Consider the following 19,460-nt stretch of genomic DNA (forward strand, 5'->3'; position numbering starts at 1 on the left):
CATGCTTGCTGTACTCTTGTTCCAGAGTAGTTGAACAAGTTAATTAACATTTCAATTGTCTAGGTCTTGTAACAAGCAAAGTGTCTCATTTTACACACGCCTTATCTTCCAAGTATTAATCTCACTATTAATCTCACTAGGTCTAATTGAAACACTATTTATAATTGACTATGGCATGGGTTAGTTAAATTCATTGGTAGCTTTTAAATGGTGATGAACTTGTACATATATATTGTTTACTTGTGACAAAGGCTACAGATTGTTTAACAATGGCTTTCAGGAACAGCTGAAAGTCAACTGTTAGCTAGGTGGGTTTTAAGACCAATGCAGATTGTGCAGCTGTAACTACATTAGACTTAAAATGGCCACTGCTCCTCCCCCCTCCAAGCCATGTGCTTGGACACGAAATGGAGTCCAAGCCATCCAGCCAGAATACACAAACACTCTCCTTTGTCACAAGTAAATCCCAAATTACACAAGACCCGGAAGTCGCACTAATGGACAATTCCCACTGCATGGTAACAACACTTCCACACGCTGCATTTTTTCAGCGCGAATTAAGCTTTGTTACTTCAGGCCTGTGTTAGCAGTATGCGAATAGGACGCAGCGTGCTAACCAAGCTATATCCGTATTATGCGAATTAGACGTATGCACCAACTTTTAAACGCTCTTTAAATTTACTTAACAGATTAACAATCAAATCTGAATCAAACACAATATGACTTATTGAACCTCGTTAGAAACAATAAAGAGTACGCTGTAACATTTCTAATATTGTGCGTTTTTGTCACACTGACAGGCAGCAAATAAATCTATTGTCCCTTAGTTCATCGGCATTAGATGTGTCCATCCTTAGCCAGTAGACCACAGCGCGTCTGTACTACACATCATTAAGTACGTGATATCCCGGATGAGCCCCCAACCGTGAATTTCCATTATTTAAAACAACCATTTAAATACCAGCGTTAATATATACTGCGGACGCAAGGCAAATCTTTTTACCATATATGTTAATAGTGCACTGAACGTCACAGCACTATGTCCCTTAAAAGAAAGCAATTAGCCGCACACATGGTATACTGAGTTCCAACGCTCAAATATATATATATATATATATATATATATATATGTATGTATTTGATATTAAAAGTTATGCATACAAAATAACATATGTACAGCATATCATTCAGTATAACATGTATAAGCCTAGGTAAGTGGTATAGAATTACAGTTACAAAAGAAACAGATACAGCCAGTATACGTCACCCTATCCCTTATATAAAACTGCATATATCAAACAGTGGGAGTTAACAGGTTGTTGGTTTTGGTCTCCTTCCATTGGCCCAGGAGAGGGAGGTTTCTCATTCATTGTGTGTTATTGGTCAGTTCATATGTAAGCAAAGTCCAGTTTGAAGATGCAGATACAGGGATTACCCACTGGGATTCTGCCCACATGTTTTCTCAGGAAGTCCTTTGTTCTCATAGAATGTGACTTTATATTTATACATTGGATCATAACTAATCGTTGCAATGTGCTACAATTTACCAATAGCTATCATATTAATCCACACATTCTCCTAACCATTTTGACACTAAGCATGATATAATAAACTTGTTCCGTCCCAATACTACATATATATCTGGTTTTACACTCTATTATATAAATATAATACAAGTCTGGTGCTAGCCATGTTTTGTCTATGTGTAATTTATGTGTTGTATGAAATGTGTCTGTGTACGTCTTTATGGCATTTCTCAGTGATTGTGCCTTTTACCGTATATACACCCACCACGCTGCAACACACACGCCATGAGACTCTATGCATGATGTACGGTAAAGAGGCATGGTGCATCCATACACATCAATTGCATACTTACGCTACCACCGAGAAGCACCATTCTGTGTGTAGTTTGTATTGTCTTCTTTTTCCGACTTCGACAACTGCTGCAACTGCTGTGTCCAGGGTCTCACAAATGGCTGTATTGCCAGTGTGGAGGCAGTATTAAATAGTGATGTGCACCTGAAATTTTTCGGGTTTTGTGTTTTGGTTTTGGGTTCGGTTCCATGGCCGTGTTTTGGGTTCGAACGCGTTTTGGCAAAACCTCACCGAATTTTTTTTTGTCGGATTCGGGTGTGTTTTGGATTCGGGTGTTTTTTACAAAAAAAACCTAAAAAATTTGCACCGAGGTCGCTGGATGGCTAAGTTAAGCGACACAAGTGGCCGACACAAACACCTGGCCCATCTAGGAGTGGCACTGCAGTGTCAGGCAGGATGGCACTTAAAAAAATAGTCCCCAAACAGCACATGATGCAAAGAAAAAAAGAGGCGCACCAAAGTCGTTGTGTGACTAAGCTAAGCGACCCAAGTGGCCGACACAAACACCTGGCCCATCTAGGAGTGGCACTGCAGTGTCACGCAGGATGGCCCTTCCAAAAAATACTCCCCAAACAGCACATGACGCAAAGAAAAAAAGAGGCGCAATGAGGTAGCTGTGTGACGACTAAGCTAAGCGACCCTAGTGGCCGACACAAACACCTGGCCCATCTAGGAGTGGCACTGTAGTGTCAGACAGGATGGCACTTAAAAAAATAGTCCCCAAACAGCACATGATGCAAAGAAAAAAAGAGCTGCACCAAAGTCGTTGTGTGACTAAGCTAAGCGACCCAAGTGGCCGACACAAACACCTGGCCCATCTAGGAGTGGCACTGCAGTGTCACGCATGATGGCCCTTCCAAAAAATACTCCACAAACAGCACATGACGCAAAGAAAAAAAGAGGCGCAATGAGGTAGCTGTGTGACGACTAAGCTAAGCGACCCTAGTGGCCGACACAAACACCTGGCCCATCTAGGAGTGGCACTGCAGTGTCACGCAGGATGGCCCTTCCAAAAAATACTCCCCAAACAGCACATGACGCAAAGAAAAATGAAAGAAAAAAGAGGTGCAAGATGGAATTGTCCTTGGGACCTCCCACCCACCCTTATGTTGTAAAAACAGGACATGCACACTTTAACGAACCCATCATTTCAGCGACAGGGTCTGCCACACGACTGTGACTGAAATGACTGGTTGGTTTGGGCCCCCACCAAAAAACAAGCAATCAATCTCTCCTTGCACAAACTGGCTCTACAGAGGCAAGATGTCCACCTCATCATCATCGTCCGATTCATCACCCCTTTCACTGTGTACATCCCCCTCCTCACAGATTATTAATTCGTCCCCACTGGAATCCACCATCTCAGGTCCCCGTGTACTTTCTGGAGGCAGTTGCTGCTGGTGAATGTCTCCATGGAGGCATTGATTATAATTCATTTTAATGAACATCATCTTCTCCACATTTTCTGGAAGTAACCTCGTACGCCGATTGCTGACAAGGTGAGCGGCGGCACTAAACACTCTTTCGGAGTACACACTGGAGGGAGGGCAACTTAGGTAAAATAAAGCCAGTTTGTGAAAGGGCCTCCAAATTGCCTCTTTTTCCTGCCAGTATACGTACGGACTGTCTGACGTGCCTACTTGGATGTGGTCACTCATATAATCCTCCACCATTCTTTCAATGGTGAGAGAATCATATGCAGTGACAGTAGACGACATGTCAGTAATCGTTGGCAGGTCCTTCAGTCCGGACCAGATGTCAGCATCAGCAGTCGCTCCAGACTGCCCTGCATCACCGCCAGCGGGTGGGCTCGGAATTCCTAGCCTTTTCCTCGCACCCCCAGTTGCGGGAGAATGTGAAGGAGGAGATGTTGACGGGTCGCGTTCCGCTTGACTTGACAATTTTCTCACCAGCAGTTCTTTGAACCTCTGCAGACTTGTGTCTGCCGGAAAGAGAGATCCAACGTAGGTTTTAAATCTAGGAACGACCACGGTGGCCAAAATGTAGTGCTCTGATTTCAACAGATTGACCACCCGTGAATCCTGGTTAAGCGAATGAAGGGCTCCATCCACAAGTCCCATATGCCTAGCGGAATCGCTCTGTTTTAGCTCCTCCTTCAATGCCTCCAGCTTCTTCTGCAAAAGCCTGATGAGGGGAATGACCTGACTCAGGCTGGCAGTGTCTGAACTGACTTCACGTGTGGCAAGTTCAAAAGGTTGCAGAACCTTGCACAACGTTGAAATCATTCTCCACTGCGCTTGAGACAGGTGCATTCCACCTCCTTTGCCTATATCGTGGCCAGATGTATAGGCTTGAATGGCCTTTTGCTGCTCCTCCATCCTCTGAAGCATATAGAGGGTTGAATTCCACCTCGTTACCACCTCTTGCTTCAGATGACGGCAGGGCAGGTTCAGGTATTTTTGGTGGTGCTCCAGTCTTCTGTACGCGGTGCCTGTACGCCGAAAGTGGCCCGCAATTCTTCTGGCCACCGACAGCATCTCTTGCACGCCCCTGTCGTTTTTTAAATAATTCTGCACCACCAAATTCAAGGTATGTGCAAAACATGGGACGTGCTGGAATTTGCCCAGATGTAATGCACGCACAATATTGCTGGCGTTGTCCGATGCCACAAATCCCCAGGAGAGTCCAATTGGGGTAAGCCATTCTGCGATGATCTTCCTCAGTTGCCGTAAGAGGTTTTCAGCTGTGTGCGTATTCTGTAAAGCAGTGAAACAAAGCGTAGCCTGCCTAGGAACGAGTTGGTGTTTGCGAGATGCTGCTACTGGTGCAGCCGCTGCTGTTCTTGCAGCGGGAGGCAATACATCTACCCAGTGGGCTGTCACAGTCATGTAGTCCTGAGTCTGCCCTGCTCCACTTGTCCACATGTCCGTGGTTAAGTGGACATTGGGTACAACTGCATTTTTTAGGACACTGGTGAGTCTTTTTCTGACGTCCGTGTACATTCTCGGTATCGCCTGCCTAGAGAAGTGGAACCTAGATGGTATTTGGTAACGGGGGCACACTACCTCAAGCAATTGTCTAGTTCCCCGTGAACTAACGGCGGATACTGGACGCACGTCTAACACCAACATAGTTGTCAAGGCCTCAGTTATCCGCTTTGCAACAGGATGACTGCTGTGATATTTCATCTTCCTCGCAAAGGACTGTTGGACAGTCAATTGCTTACTGGAAGTAGTACAAGTGGTCTTCCGACTTCCCCTCTGGGATGACGATCGACTCCCAGCAGCAACAACAGCAGCGCCAGCAGCAGTAGGCGTTACACTCAAGGATGCATCGGAGGAATCCCAGGCAGGAGAGGACTCGTCAGACTTGCCAGTGACATGGCCTGCAGGAGTACTGGCTTTCCTGGGTAAGGATGAAATTGACACTGAGGGAGTTGGTGGTGTGGTTTGCGCGAGCTTGGTTACAAGAGGAAGGGATTTAGTGGTCAGTGGACTGCTTCCGCTGTCGCCCAAAGTTTTTGAACTTGTCACTGACTTATTATGAATGCGCTGCAGGTGACGTATAAGGGAGGATGTTCCGAGGTGGTTAACGTCCTTACCCCTACTTATTACAGCTTGACAAAGGCAACACACGGCTTGACACCAGTTGTCCGCATTTCTGTTGAAATAATTCCACACTGAAGAGCTGATTTTTTTTGTATTTTGACCAGGCATGTCAATGCCCACGGACAACAGGTGTCTCCCCGGGTGCCTGACTTAAACAAACCACCTCACCATCAGAATCCTCCTTGTCAATTTCCTCCCCAGCGCCAGCAACACCCATATACTCATCCTGGTGTACTTCAACACTGACATCTTCAATTTCACTATCAGGAACTGGACTGCGGGTGCTCCTTTCAACACTTGCAGGGGGCGTGCAAATGGTGGAAGGCGCAAGCTCTTCCCGTCCAGTGTTGGGAAGGTCAGGCATCGCAACCGACACAATTGGACTCTCCTTTGGGATTTGTGATTTCGAAGAACGCACAGTTCTTTGCTGTGCTTTTGCCGCAAGTCTTTTCTTTTTTCTAGCGAGAGGATGAGTGCTTCCATCCTCATGTGAAGCTGAACCACTAGCCATGAACATAGGCCAGGGCCTCAGCCGTTCCTTGCCACTCCGTGTCGTAAATGGCATATTGGCAAGTTTACGCTTCTCCTCAGACGCTTTTAATTTTGATTTTTGGGTAATTTTTTTACTGATCTTTTGTGTTTTGGATTTTACATGCTCTGTACTATGACATTGGGCATCGGCCTTGGCAGACGACGTTGATGGCATTTCATCGTCTCGGCCATGACTAGTGGCAGCAGCTTCAGCACGAGGTGGAAGTGGATCTTGATCTTTCCCTATTTTTTTAACCTCCACATTTTTGTTCTCCATATTTTGCGCACAACTAAAAGCCACCACAGGTATACAATGTAGATGGGTGGATAGTATACTATTATTACTTATACTTATGGACGACGAGTGACGACACAGAGGTTGGTACAGCCGCGGCCTACCGTACTGCTGCTTATATATATAATATACTGTATAACAGACCTGGTGGACACTGTCAGCAGACTGCTAAACTAGTATGAAGAAAGAAAAAAAACACCACAGGTATACAATGTAGATGGATGGATAGTATAGTATTATATTACTTATGGACGACGAGTGCACTGACGACACAGAGGTAGGTACAGCCGTGGCCTACCGTACTGCTGCTTATATATATAATATACTGTATAACGAACCTGGTGGACACTGTCAGCAGACTGCTAAACTAGTATGAAGAAAAGAAAAAAAACACCACAGGTATACAATGTAGATGGATGGATAGTATAGTATTATATTACTTATGGACGACGAGTGCACTGACGACACAGAGGTAGGTACAGCCGTGGCCTACCGTATTGTTGCTTATATATATAATATACTGTATAACGGACCTGGTGGACACTGTCAGCAGACTGCTAAACGAGTATGAAGAAAAAAAAAAACCACAGGAGTGTTTTTCAGGCAGACAAACGTATACTGGACTGGTGGTCACTGTCAGCAAAACTGTGCACTGTACTCCTGCTATAACTGCTCCCCAGTCCCCACAATTAGGCAGTGTGAGCAGAGCAGTGCAGTCAGCACAGATATATCATGCAGCAGTGCAGCACACTGAGTGAGCACAGATATGGTGGAGCGTTTTTTTCAGGCAGAGAAACAAAGGATTAAACTCACTGGTGTGGTATAATCAAAACCCTGCACTGTACTCCCTAACAGCTGCTCCCCGTCCCCAATCCTCCCCACAATTATAACTAACTAAGTCACTCTGTGTTCTACTATAACGGAGAGGATGCCAGCCACGTCCTCTCCCTATCAATCTCAATGCACGTGTGAAAATGGCGGCGACGCGCGGCTCCTTATATAGAATCCGAGTCTCGCGAGAATCCGACAGCGGGATGATGACGTTCGGGCGCGCCCGGGTTAACCGAGCAAGGCGGGAGGATCCGAGTCGCTCGGACCCGTGTAAAAAAAAGGTGAAGTTCGGGCGGGTCGGATCCCGAGGATCCGAACCCGCTCATCACTAGTATTACAGTATTAATATTGTAACTGTAGGGGGTACACGGTATCCTGCTGTTTGCTGTGTTGATGCTGCTATATTATTATATTATAACTGTGCTGTGCAGAGTATCACAAGGGGCTGTGCTGAATAGCCAGTGTGTATATGGTGCATAGTACTGTTTGCTGCACTATACTCTGCTGTAAATTGTACTATTTGGTGCGCTGTGTTCATGTGCATCTATAAGCCCTGTAACTCCATGCAGTGATCTGCGAATTGCAAGTTAAAAATACAAAAAAAATAGGATTTTAATTACCTACCTTTAAATCCTTTTCTCTTAGTCCATAGAGAATGCTAAGGTCCATATTAGTACCATGTGGTATAGACGGGTTCACCAGAAGCCATTGGCACTTTAAGAGTTTAACAGTGTGAGCTGGCTCCTCCCTCTATGCCCCTCCTACCAGACTCAGTCTAGAAACTGTGCCAGAGGAGACGACATACTTCGAGAAGGATATAACACAGATAGTGGCAAGATTCATACCAGCTCACACAACAAGGCAAATCCGGCCTACAGGCCGGATAAACTCAGCAGCAGCTGAAACAGTACTGAAACAGGAACGAACACAGAACTTACCTAGGAACCAGGCAGTACAGAACCAAATAACCACTGCAGGATAAAGAAGCGCCGGGCGGGCACCCAGCATCCTCTACGGACTACGAGAAAAGGATTTACCGGTAGGTAATTAAAAACCTATTTTCTCTTACGTCCTAGAGGATGCTGGGGTCCATATTAGTACCATGGGGATGTATCAAAGCTCCCAGAACGGGAGGGAGAGTGCGCAGGCTCCTGCAGATCTGCTTGACCAAACTTGAGGTCATCAGAGGCCAAAGTATCGAACTTGAAAACTTAGCAAACGTGTTTGAACTAGACCAAGTAGCTGCTCGGCAAAGCTTTAAGGCCAAGACACCCCTGGCAGCCACCCAGGAAGAACCCACTTTATGAGTAGAGTGGGCCTTAACCGATTTTGGACACGGCAATCCTGCCATAGAATAGGCATGCTGGATGGTGAACCTGATCCAGCAAGAAATCGACTGCTTAGAAGCAGGACACCCAATTTTCTTGGGTTCATATAGGACAAACAGAGAGTCAGATTTCCTGAGACGAGCAGTCCTCTTCACATAAATCTTCAAAGTCCTCACAACATCCAAGGCCTTTGAAGCAATTGAGGAGTCAGTAGCCACTGGCACCACAATAGGTTGGTTGATATGAAAAGCTGACACAACCTTAGGAAGGAACTGTGGATGAGTCCTGAGTTCCACCCTATCTTCATGGAAGACCAGATAGGGACTTTTACAGGACAAAGGCCCTAATTCCGACACACGTCAAGCAGAAGCCAAGGCCAACAAAGTTACCGGCTTCCATCTGAGAAACTTGATTTCAGCCTCCTGTAGAAGCTCAAACCAATCCGATTGCAGGAACTGCAACACCACATCAAGATCCCATGGTGCCATTGGCGCCACAAAAGGGGGCTGGATGTGCAGAACCCCTTTCAAAAAGGTCTGAACCTCAGGGAGGACAGCCAATTGTTTCTGGAAGAAAATGGATAAGGCCGAAATCTGGACCATGATGGAGCCCAATCTCAGGCCTAAATCCACACCTGCTTGCAGGAAAAGGAGAAACCGTCCAAGTTGAAACTCCACCGCATGAAACTTCTTGGATTCACACCAAGACACATACTTTTTCCAAATTCGATGGTAATGTTTAGACGTTACCCCCTTCCTAGCCTGTTTCAGGGTAGGAATAACCTCGCTCGGAATAACCTTCCGAGCTAAGATCTGGCACTCAACCGCCATGCCATCAAACATAGCCATGGTAAGTCTTGATAAGCAAACAGCCCCTGTAGAAGAAGATCCTCCTGAAGAGGCAGAGGCCTTGGATCTTCCATCAGTAGATCAAGCAGATCCACGTACCAAGCCCTCCTTGTCCAGTCCAGAGCAATGAGGATTGCCAGAACCCTTGTTCTTTTTACAAGTTGTAAAACTCTTGGGATAAGAGGAAGTGGAGGGAACACATACACTGATGTGAACACCCACGGTGTTACTAATGCATCCACCGCCACTGCCTGTGGGTCTCTCGACCTGGAACAGTACCTCCTCAGCTTCTTGTTGAGGCGGAAGGCCATCATGTCTATGTGAGGAACCTCCCACCAACTGGTTACCTCCTCAAACACCTCCGGGTGGATGCCCCACTCTCCTGGATGGAGATCATGTCTGCTGAGGAAGTCCGCTTCCCAGTTGTCTACTCCCGGAATGAAAATTGCTGACATCGCTACAGCATGCCTTTCTGCCCAGAGGAGGATCCTTGTCATCTCTGACATTGCAGCCCTGCTCTTCGTTCCGCCTTGTTGGTTTATGTAGTCCACTGTGGTTACGTTGTCCGACTGCACCTGAACAGCCCGATCCTGTAGAAGGTGTGCCGCTTGAAGAATGCCATTGTAAACGGCTCTTAGCTCCAGGATGTTTTTCGGAAGAAGGGATTCCTGACTTGACCACCTTCCTTGGAAGGTTTCCCCTTGAGCAACTGCTCCCCAACCTCTTAGGCTTGCATCCATGGTTAGAAGGATCCAGTCCTGAACCCCGAACCTTCGGACCTCAAGAAGGTGAGGTAGCTGCAACCACAAGAGGAGTGAAATCCTTGCTTTCGGCGACAGACGTATCCTCTGGTGCATATGTAGGTGAGATCCCAACCACTGGTCCAAGAGAACTAGTTGAAAGGACCGAGCATGAGACCTTCCGTACTGCAGAATCTCGTAGGAGGCAACCATTTTACCCAGAAGGCGGATGCACTGATGAACCGATACCCAGGCCGACTTCAAGACATCCCGGACCATTGTTTGAATCACCAACGCTTTCTCCACTGGTAGAAACACCCTTTGCACCTCCGTATCGAGGATCATCCACAGGAAAGACAGCCTCCTTGTCGGCTCCAGATGAGACTTTGGAAGGATCAGGATTAAACCGTGCTCCTTGAGCAGATGCGTCGTGAGAGCAATGGATCTTAACAACTTCTCCCTGGACGATGCCTTGATCAGCAGGTCATCCAGATACGGAATTATGTTCACCCCCTGCTTGCGGAGGAGAACCATCATCTCTGCCATCACCTTGGTGAAGATCCTCGGTGCTGTGGAGAGACCGAATGGCAGTGCCTGAAACGGATAGTGATCGTCTAACAGTGCAAACCTGAGATAAGCCTGATGCAGCGACCAAATGGGAATGTGGAGGTACGCATCCTTGATGTCCAGGGACACCAGGAACTTCCCCTCCGTCAGTCCTGAGATAACCGCTTGCAGAGACTCCATTTTGAATTTGAAGTCCCTGAGATAAGGGTACAATGATTTCAAGTTCAGAATTGGCCTGACCGAAACATCCGGCTTCAGTACCACAAAAAGGTTCGAATAGTAACCTTTGTTCAACTGATGAGGTGGAACTGGAACAATGACCACCGACAAATTGATGTGCACTTGAAATTTTTCGGGTTTTGTGTTTTGGTTTTGGGTTCGGTTCCGCGGCCGTGTTTTGGGTTCGACCGCGTTTTGGCAAAACCTCACCGAATTTTTTTTGTCGGATTCGGGTGTGTTTTGGATTCGGGTGTTTTTTTAAAAAAACACTAAAAAACAGCTTAAATCATAGAATTTGGGGGTCATTTTGATCCCAAAGTATTATTAACCTCAAAATCCATAATTTCCACTCATTTTCAGTCTATTCTGAATACCTCACACCTCACAATATTATTTTTAGTCCTAAAATTTGCACCGAGGTCGCTGGATGAGTAAGATAAGCGACCCTAGTGGCCGACACAAACACCGGGCCCATCTAGGAGTGGCACTGCAGTGTCACGCAGGATGGCCCTTCCAAAAAACACTCCCCAAACAGCACATGACGCAAAGAAAAAAAGAGGCGCAATGAGGTAGCTGTGTGAGTAAGCTAAGCGACCCTAGTGGCCGACACAAACACCTGGCCCATCTAGGAGTGGCACTGCAGTGTCACGCAGGATGGCCCTTCCAAAAAACACTCCCCAAACAGCACATGACGCAAAGAAGAAAAAAAGAGGCGCAATGAGGTAGCTGTGTGAGTAAGACAAGCGACCCTAGTGGCCGACACAAACACCGGGCCCATCTAGGAGTGGCACTGCAGTGTCACGCAGGATGGCCCTTCCAAAAAACACTCCCCAAACAGCACATGACGCAAATAAAAATGAAAGAAAAAAGAGGTGCAAGATGGAATTGTCCTTGGGCCCTCCCACCCACCCTTATGTTGTATAAACAGGACATGCACACTTTAACCAACCCATCATTTCAGTGACAGGGTCTGCCACACGACTGTGACTGAAATGACTGGTTGGTTTGGACCCCCACCGAAAAAGAAGCAATTAATCTCTCCTTGCACAAACTGGCTCTACAGAGGCAAGATGTCCACCTCATCATCATCCTCCGATATATCACCGTGTACATCCCGCTCCTCACAGATTATCAATTCGTCCCCACTGGAATCCACCATCTCAGCTCCCTGTGTACTTTGTGGAGGCAATTGCTGCTGGTCAATGTCTCCACGGAGGAATTGATTATAATTCATTTTAATGAACATCATCTTCTCCATTGTCAGCATCAGCAGTCGCTCCAGACTGCCCTGCATCACCGCCAGCGGGTGGGCTCAGAATTCTGAGCCTTTTCCTCGCACCCCCAGTTGCGGGAGAATGTGAAGGAGGAGATGTTGACAGGTCGCGTTCCGCTTGACTTGACAATTTTGTCACCAGCAGGTCTTTCAACCCCAGCAGACTTGTGTCTGCCGGAAAGAGAGATCCAAGGTAGGTTTTAAATCTAGGATCGAGCACGGTGGCCAAAATGTAGTGCTCTGATTTCAACAGATTGACCACCCGTGAATCCTTGTTAAGCGAATTAAGGGCTGCATCCACAAGTCCCACATGCCTAGCGGAATCGCTCCCTTTTAGCTCCTCCTTCAATGCCTCCAGCTTCTTCTGCAAAAGCCTGATGAGGGGAATGACCTGACTCAGGCTGGCAGTGTCTGAACTGACTTCACGTGTGGCAAGTTCAAAAGGTTGCAGAACCTTGCACAACGTTGAAATCATTCTCCACTGCGCTTGAGACAGGTACATTCCACCTCCTATATCGTGCTCAATTGTATAGGCTTGAATGGCCTTTTGCTGCTCCTCCAACCTCTGAAGCATATAGAGGGTTGAATTCCACCTCGTTACCACTTCTTGCTTCAGATGATGGCAGGGCAGGTTCAGGCATTTTTGGTGGTGCTCCAGTTTTCTGTACGTGGTGCCTGTACGCCGAAAGTGTCCCGCAATTCTTCTGGCCACCGACAGCATCTCTTGCACGCCCCTCTCGTTTTTAAAAAAATTCTGCACCACCAAATTCAAGGTATGTGCAAAACATGGGACGTGCTGGAATTTGCCCATATTTAATGCACACACAATATTGCTGGCGTTGTCCGATGCCACAAATCCACAGGAGAGTCCAATTGGGGTAAGCCATTCCGCGATGATCTTCCTCAGTTGCCGTAAGAGGTTTTCAGCTGTGTGCGTATTCTGGAAAGCGGTGATACAAAGCGTAGCCTGCCTAGGAAAGAGTTGGCGTTTGCGAGATGCTGCTACTGGTGCAGCCGCTGCTGTTCTTGCGGCGGGAGTCCATACATCTACCCAGTGGGCTGCCACAGTCATATAGTCCTGACCCTGCCCTGCTCCACTTGTCCACATGTCCGTGGTTAAGTGGACATTGGGTACAGCTGCATTTTTTAGGACACTGGTGACTCTTTTTCTGAGGTCTGTGTACATTTTCGGTATCGCCTGCCTAGATAAATGGAACCTAGATGGTATTTGGTACCGGGGACACAGTACCTCCAACAAGTCTCTAGTTGGCTCTGCAGTAATGATGGATACCGGAACCACGTTTCTCACCACCCAGGATGCCAAGGCCTCAGTTATCCGCTTTGCAGCAGGATGACTGCTGTGATATTTCATCTTCCTCGCAAAGGACTGTTGGACAGTCAATTGCTTGGTGGAAGTAGTAAAAGTGGTCTTACGAGTACGACTTCCCCTCTGGGATGACCATCGACTCCCAGCAGCAACAACAGCAGCGCCAGCAGCAGTAGGCGTTACACGCAAGGATGCATCGGAGGAATCCCAGGCAGGAGAGGACTCGTCAGAATTGCCAGTGACATGGCCTGCAGGACTATTGGCATTCCTGGGGAAGGAGGAAATTGACACTTAGGGAGTTGGTGGGGTGGTTTGCGTGAGCTTGGTTACAAGAGGAAGGGATTTACTGGTCAGTGGACTGCTTCCGCTGTCGCCCAAAGTTTTTGAACTTGTCACTGACTTATTATGAATGCGCTGCAGGTGACGTATAAGGGAGGATGTTCCGAGGTGGTTAACGTCCTTACCCCTACTTATTACAGCTTGACAAAGGCAACACATGGCTTGACAAATGTTGTCCGCATTTCTGGTGAAATACTTCCACACCGAAGAGCTGATTTTTTTGGTATTTTCACCAGGCATGTCAACGGCCCTATTCCTCCCACGGACAACAGGTGTCTCCCCGGGTGCCTGACTTAAACAAACCACCTCACCATCAGAATCCTCCTTGTCAATTTCCTCCCCAGCGCCAGCAACACCCATATCCTCCTCATCCTGGTGTACTTCAACACTGACATCTTCAATCTGACTATCAGGAACTGGACTGCGGGTGCTCCTTCCAGCACTTGCAGGGGGCGTGCAAATGGTGGAAGGCGCATGCTCTTCACGTCCAGTGTTGGGAAGGTCAGGCATCGCAACCGACACAATTGGACTCTCCTTGTGGATTTGGGATTTGGAAGAACGCACAGTTCTTTGCGGTGCTTTTGCCAGCTTGAGTCTTTTCAGTTTTCTAGCGAGAGGCTGAGTGCTTCCATCCTCATGTGAAGCTGAACCACTAGCCATGAACATAGGCCAGGGCCTCAGCCGTTCCTTGCCACTCCGTGTGGTAAATGGCATATTGGCAAGTTTACACTTCTCCTCCGACAATTTTATTTTAGATTTTGGAGTCCTTTTTTTACTGATATTTGGTGTTTTGGATTTTACATGCTCTGTACTATGACATTGGGCATCGGCCTTGGCAGACGACGTTGCTGGCATTTCATCGTCTCGGCCATGACTAGTGGCAGCAGCTTCAGCACGAGGTGGAAGTGGATCTTGATCTTTCCCTAATTTTGGAACCTCAACATTTTTGTTCTCCATATTTTAATAGGCACAACTAAAAGACACAGAGGTAGCTACAGCCGTTGACTACCGTACTGTGTCTGCTGCTAATATAGACTGGATGATAATGAGATGAAATCAATATATATATATATAATATCACACTAGTACTGCAGCCGGACAGGTATATAATATAAATTTATTATGTACTAATGACTGATGACGGACCTGCTGGACACTGTCAGCTCAGCAGCACCGCAGACTGCTACAGTAAGCTACTATAGTAGTATGTATCAAGAAGAAAGAAAAAAAAAACCACGGGTAGGTGGTATACAATTATGGATGGACCAGCGACTGCCGACACAGAGGTAGCTACAGCCGTGGACTACCGTACTGTGTCTGCTGCTAATATAGACTGGATGATAATGAGATGAAATCAATATATATATATATATATATATATATAATATCACACTAGTACTGCAGCCGGACAGGTATATAATATATATTTATTATGTACTAATGACTGATGACGGACCTGCTGGACACTGTCAGCTCAGCAGCACCGCAGACTGCTACAGTAAGCTACTATAGTAGTATGTATCAAGAAGAAAGAAAAAAAAAACCACGGGTAGGTGGTATACAATTATGGATGGACCAGCGACTGCCGACACAGAGGTAGCTACAGCCGTGGACTACCGTACTGTGTCTGCTGCTAATATAGACTGGATGATAATGAGATGAAATCAATATATATATATATAATATCACACTAGTACTGCAGCCGGACAGGTATATAATATATATTTATTATGTACTAATGACTGATGACGGACCTGCTGGACACTGTCAGCTCAGCAGCACCGCAGACTGCTACAGTAAGCTACTATAGTAGTATGTATCAAGAAGAAAGAAAAAAAAAAAACCACGGGTAGGTGGTATACAATTATGGATGGACCAGCGACTGCCGACACAGAGGTAGCTACAGCCGTGGACTACCGTACTGTGTCTGCTGCTAATATAGACTGGATGATAATGAGATGAAATCAATATATATATATATAATATCACACTAGTACTGCAGCCGGACAGGTATATAATATATATTTATTATGTACTAATGACTGATGACGGACCTGCTGGACACTGTCAGCTCAGCAGCACCGCAGACTGCTACAGTAAGCTACTATAGTAGTATGTATCAAGAAGAAAGAAAAAAAAAACCACGGGTAGGTGGTATACAATTATGGATGGACCAGCGACTGCCGACACAGAGGTAGCTACAGCCGTGGACTACCGTACTGTGTCTGCTGCTAATATAGACTGGATGATAATGAGATGAAATCAATATATATATATATATAATATCACACTAGTACTGCAGCCGGACAGGTATATAATATATATTTATTATGTACTAATGACTGATGACGGACCTGCTGGACACTGTCAGCTCAGCAGCACCGCAGACTGCTACAGTAAGCTACTATAGTAGTATGTATCAAGAAGAAAGAAAAAAAAAAAACCACGGGTAGGTGGTATACAATTATGGATGGACCAGCGACTGCCGACACAGAGGTAGCTACAGCCGTGGACTACCGTACTGTGTCTGCTGCTAATATAGACTGGATGATAATGAGATGAAATCAATATATATATATATAATATCACTAGTACTGCAGCCGGACAGGTATATAATATATATTTATTATGTAATGACTGATGACGGACCTGCTGGACACTGTCAGCTCAGCAGCACCGCAGACTGCTACAGTAAGCTACTATAGTAGTATGTATCAAGAAGAAAGAAAAAAAAAAAATCACGGGTAGGTGGTATACAATATTATATATATATTATATACAATTATATATATATATTATATATATTAAACTGGTGGTGATTATTATAAACTGGTGGTCAGGTCACTGGTCACACTATCAGCAACTTGCAAGTAGTACTCCTAAGCAGACAATCACAATATATATTATACTGGTGGTCAGTGTGGTCACAATGGCAGTGTGGCACTCTGGCAGCAAAAGTGTGCACTGTACGTTATATGTACTCCTGAGTCCTGCTCTCAGACTCTAACTGCTCCCCACTGTCAGTGTCTCCCCTACAAGTCAGATATACATTATACAGTCACACTATCTATCACTTCAGCAAGTAGTAGTACTCCTCCTAAAATACTCCTCCTAATGCTCCCCAAAATTACTACTGTGTCTCTCTCTACTCTAGTCTCACTCTCTATAAACGGAGAGGACGCCAGCCACGTCCTCTCCCTATCAATCTCAATGCACGTGTGAAAATGGCGGCGACGCGCGGCTCCTTATATAGAATCCGAGTCTCGCGATAGAATCCGAGCCTCGCGAGAATCCGACAGCGGGATGATGACGTTCGGGCGCGCTCGGGTTAACCGAGCAAGGCGGGAAGATCCGAGTCGCTCGGACCCGTGTAAAAAAACATGAAGTTCGGGCGGGTTCGGATTCCGAGGAACCGAACCCGCTCATCTCTACCGACAATTCCATTTTTCGGATAGCATCCAGTAAAATAGCTCTGTCTGCCGGCAAAGCTGGCAAGCCTGATTTGAAGAATTGGTGAGGTGGAAGAGTTTGAAACTCCAGCCTGTACACCCGAGACACAATATCCTGTATCCAGGGATCCAGGATGGACGACACCCAGACATGGCTGAAATGCCGGAGTGTCGCTCCCACCTGACCTACTTCCAGGATGTGCGGTCCACCGTCATGCTAAGGACTTTGAGGCACCAGAAGCATGATTTTGGTCCTGGGAACCTGCAGGAGCAGGCTTTTTGGATTTGGCACAACCATTTCTAAAGAAGGTGTGACAGGCCTTGTTCTTTCTAGTCCTAGTGGGCCGGAAGGACTGTGACGTGTTGGGAGAAAAGGCTTCTTCGTTGCTGGTGCAGCTGAGGGGAGAAAAGGAGACTTACAAAAAGCAACGTTAGCGGTTTCATGGGTGTGTGCGGAAGGTGTCACATGAGCAGCATAGAGGCAGGGAGTAGGCTAGACAGCGAGGATGGCATGTGAGCGGAACAAATGAAGGACCAACCTGCAGTACTGAGAATCCAGGAGGGCTGGCAGGCACACAGTAGCCAACGATCCTGAGGAATGGATAGTGCAGCTCCGTCGGTATCAGCCGTCTTGCGGTGCAGACGCCCGGGACAGCTGGGTGTACCCGTGGATGCTATTCTGAGAGGGGAGCTTGTGCACACTAAGGTACCCAGGTGAGGAAGTGGGGCATGAGGGGGGTATTCACCACCACGGAGGACTGCACACGTCCACAGTTAGGCCACGCCCCCACCAAATCCCAGTATCATGTAGCAGGGGAAGGAAGGTGTCCTTTATAAACGCAGTGTAGAGCAAATAATATTGGTGGTGAGGCTTATCAAAGATGACAGATAATATGTGTCCTTGTGCTGCCTGTGTCCCCACTCCTTACCAGTTTAAGCAGATCTGCAGTAAGAGATTCTGACCAGTGAGAGGAAGAAAATGGCCGCCATGCAGGGATTCCAGGCAGGGAGAACTCCAGAGCTGCGTCTGTGTCTGCTAGCCTGCAGAGAAAAACCTCTCTCTATGTCCAGGTGTCTTTGGAGGTAGGCTGCAGGGTCTGTGTAGGTAGAGGTGAAGTGCCCACCGGCTATTCGCGCCGCACCCGCGACTCCATTCGGCCGTCAGTCCCGCCATGGAGCTCGGATCCCGGGCAGGAGGTGAAATCGGGGCCCCGGCTTCCCCAGCAGGAGAGGCCACAACCCGCAGAGACCTGTGACTTGGTCTCACGGCTCCGCGGCTCGTCTCCCTCGGGTTCACGGGGTGTAGAGAAGGAAAGGAAACAGAGATAGGGAGGGATTGGGTAAGGGAAAACAGTGGAGAATATATATAAATCTCTGGGGAGACCAGAGCTCTGTAAAAATGCTGCTGCTCCTGTTCCCGGTCAGGCCACGCCCCGAAAAGGAGACTTACCCGCTGTAGCTGTGGCAATCCACGCATCTAGCGCCTCCACAAACAGAGCCTGACCTGTATAGGGTAGGGCCTCCACACTTTTCCTGGATTCCACGTTTGCAGACCATTGGTGCAGCCAGAGACCCCTGCGTGCTGAGACGGACATGGAGGAGATCCCCGCAGCCATGGAACCCAGATCCTTCATGGACTCCACCAGAACCCCTGCAGAATCCTGTATGTTACGTAAAAACAAATCAACATCACCTTTATCCATCGTAGTCAAGTCCTCCTGCAGAGTGATTGACCACTTTGATATTGCTTTTGAAATCCATGCACAGGCAATAGTAGGCCGCAGTATCGCCCCTGAAGCCGTGTATATGGTTTTGAGCGTAGCATCCACCTTGCGATCCGCCGGGTCTTTCAACTAGAGATGTGCACCGGAAATTTTTCGGGTTTTGTGTTTTGGTTTTGGATTCGGTTCCGCGGCCGTGTTTTGGATTCAGATGCGTTTTGGCAAAACTTCCTTGAAATTTTTTCAGCGGATTTGGGTGTGTTTTGGATTCGGGTGGGTTTTTTTTCAAAAACAGCTTAAATCATAGAATTTGGGGGTAATTTTGATCCTATAGTATTATTTACCTCAATAACCATAATTTCCAGTCATTTCCAGTCTATTCTGAACACCTCACACCTCACAATATTATTTTTAGTCCTAAAATTTGCACCGAGGTCACTGGATGACTAAGCTAAGTGACCCAAGTGGCCGGCACAAACACCTGGCCCATCTAGGAGTGGCACTGCAGTGGCAGACAGGATGGCACTTATAAAAATTGGCCACAA

This window comes from Pseudophryne corroboree, chromosome 3, assembly GCF_028390025.1.
Source record: "Pseudophryne corroboree isolate aPseCor3 chromosome 3, aPseCor3.hap2, whole genome shotgun sequence".
NCBI lineage: Eukaryota > Metazoa > Chordata > Amphibia > Anura > Myobatrachidae > Pseudophryne > Pseudophryne corroboree.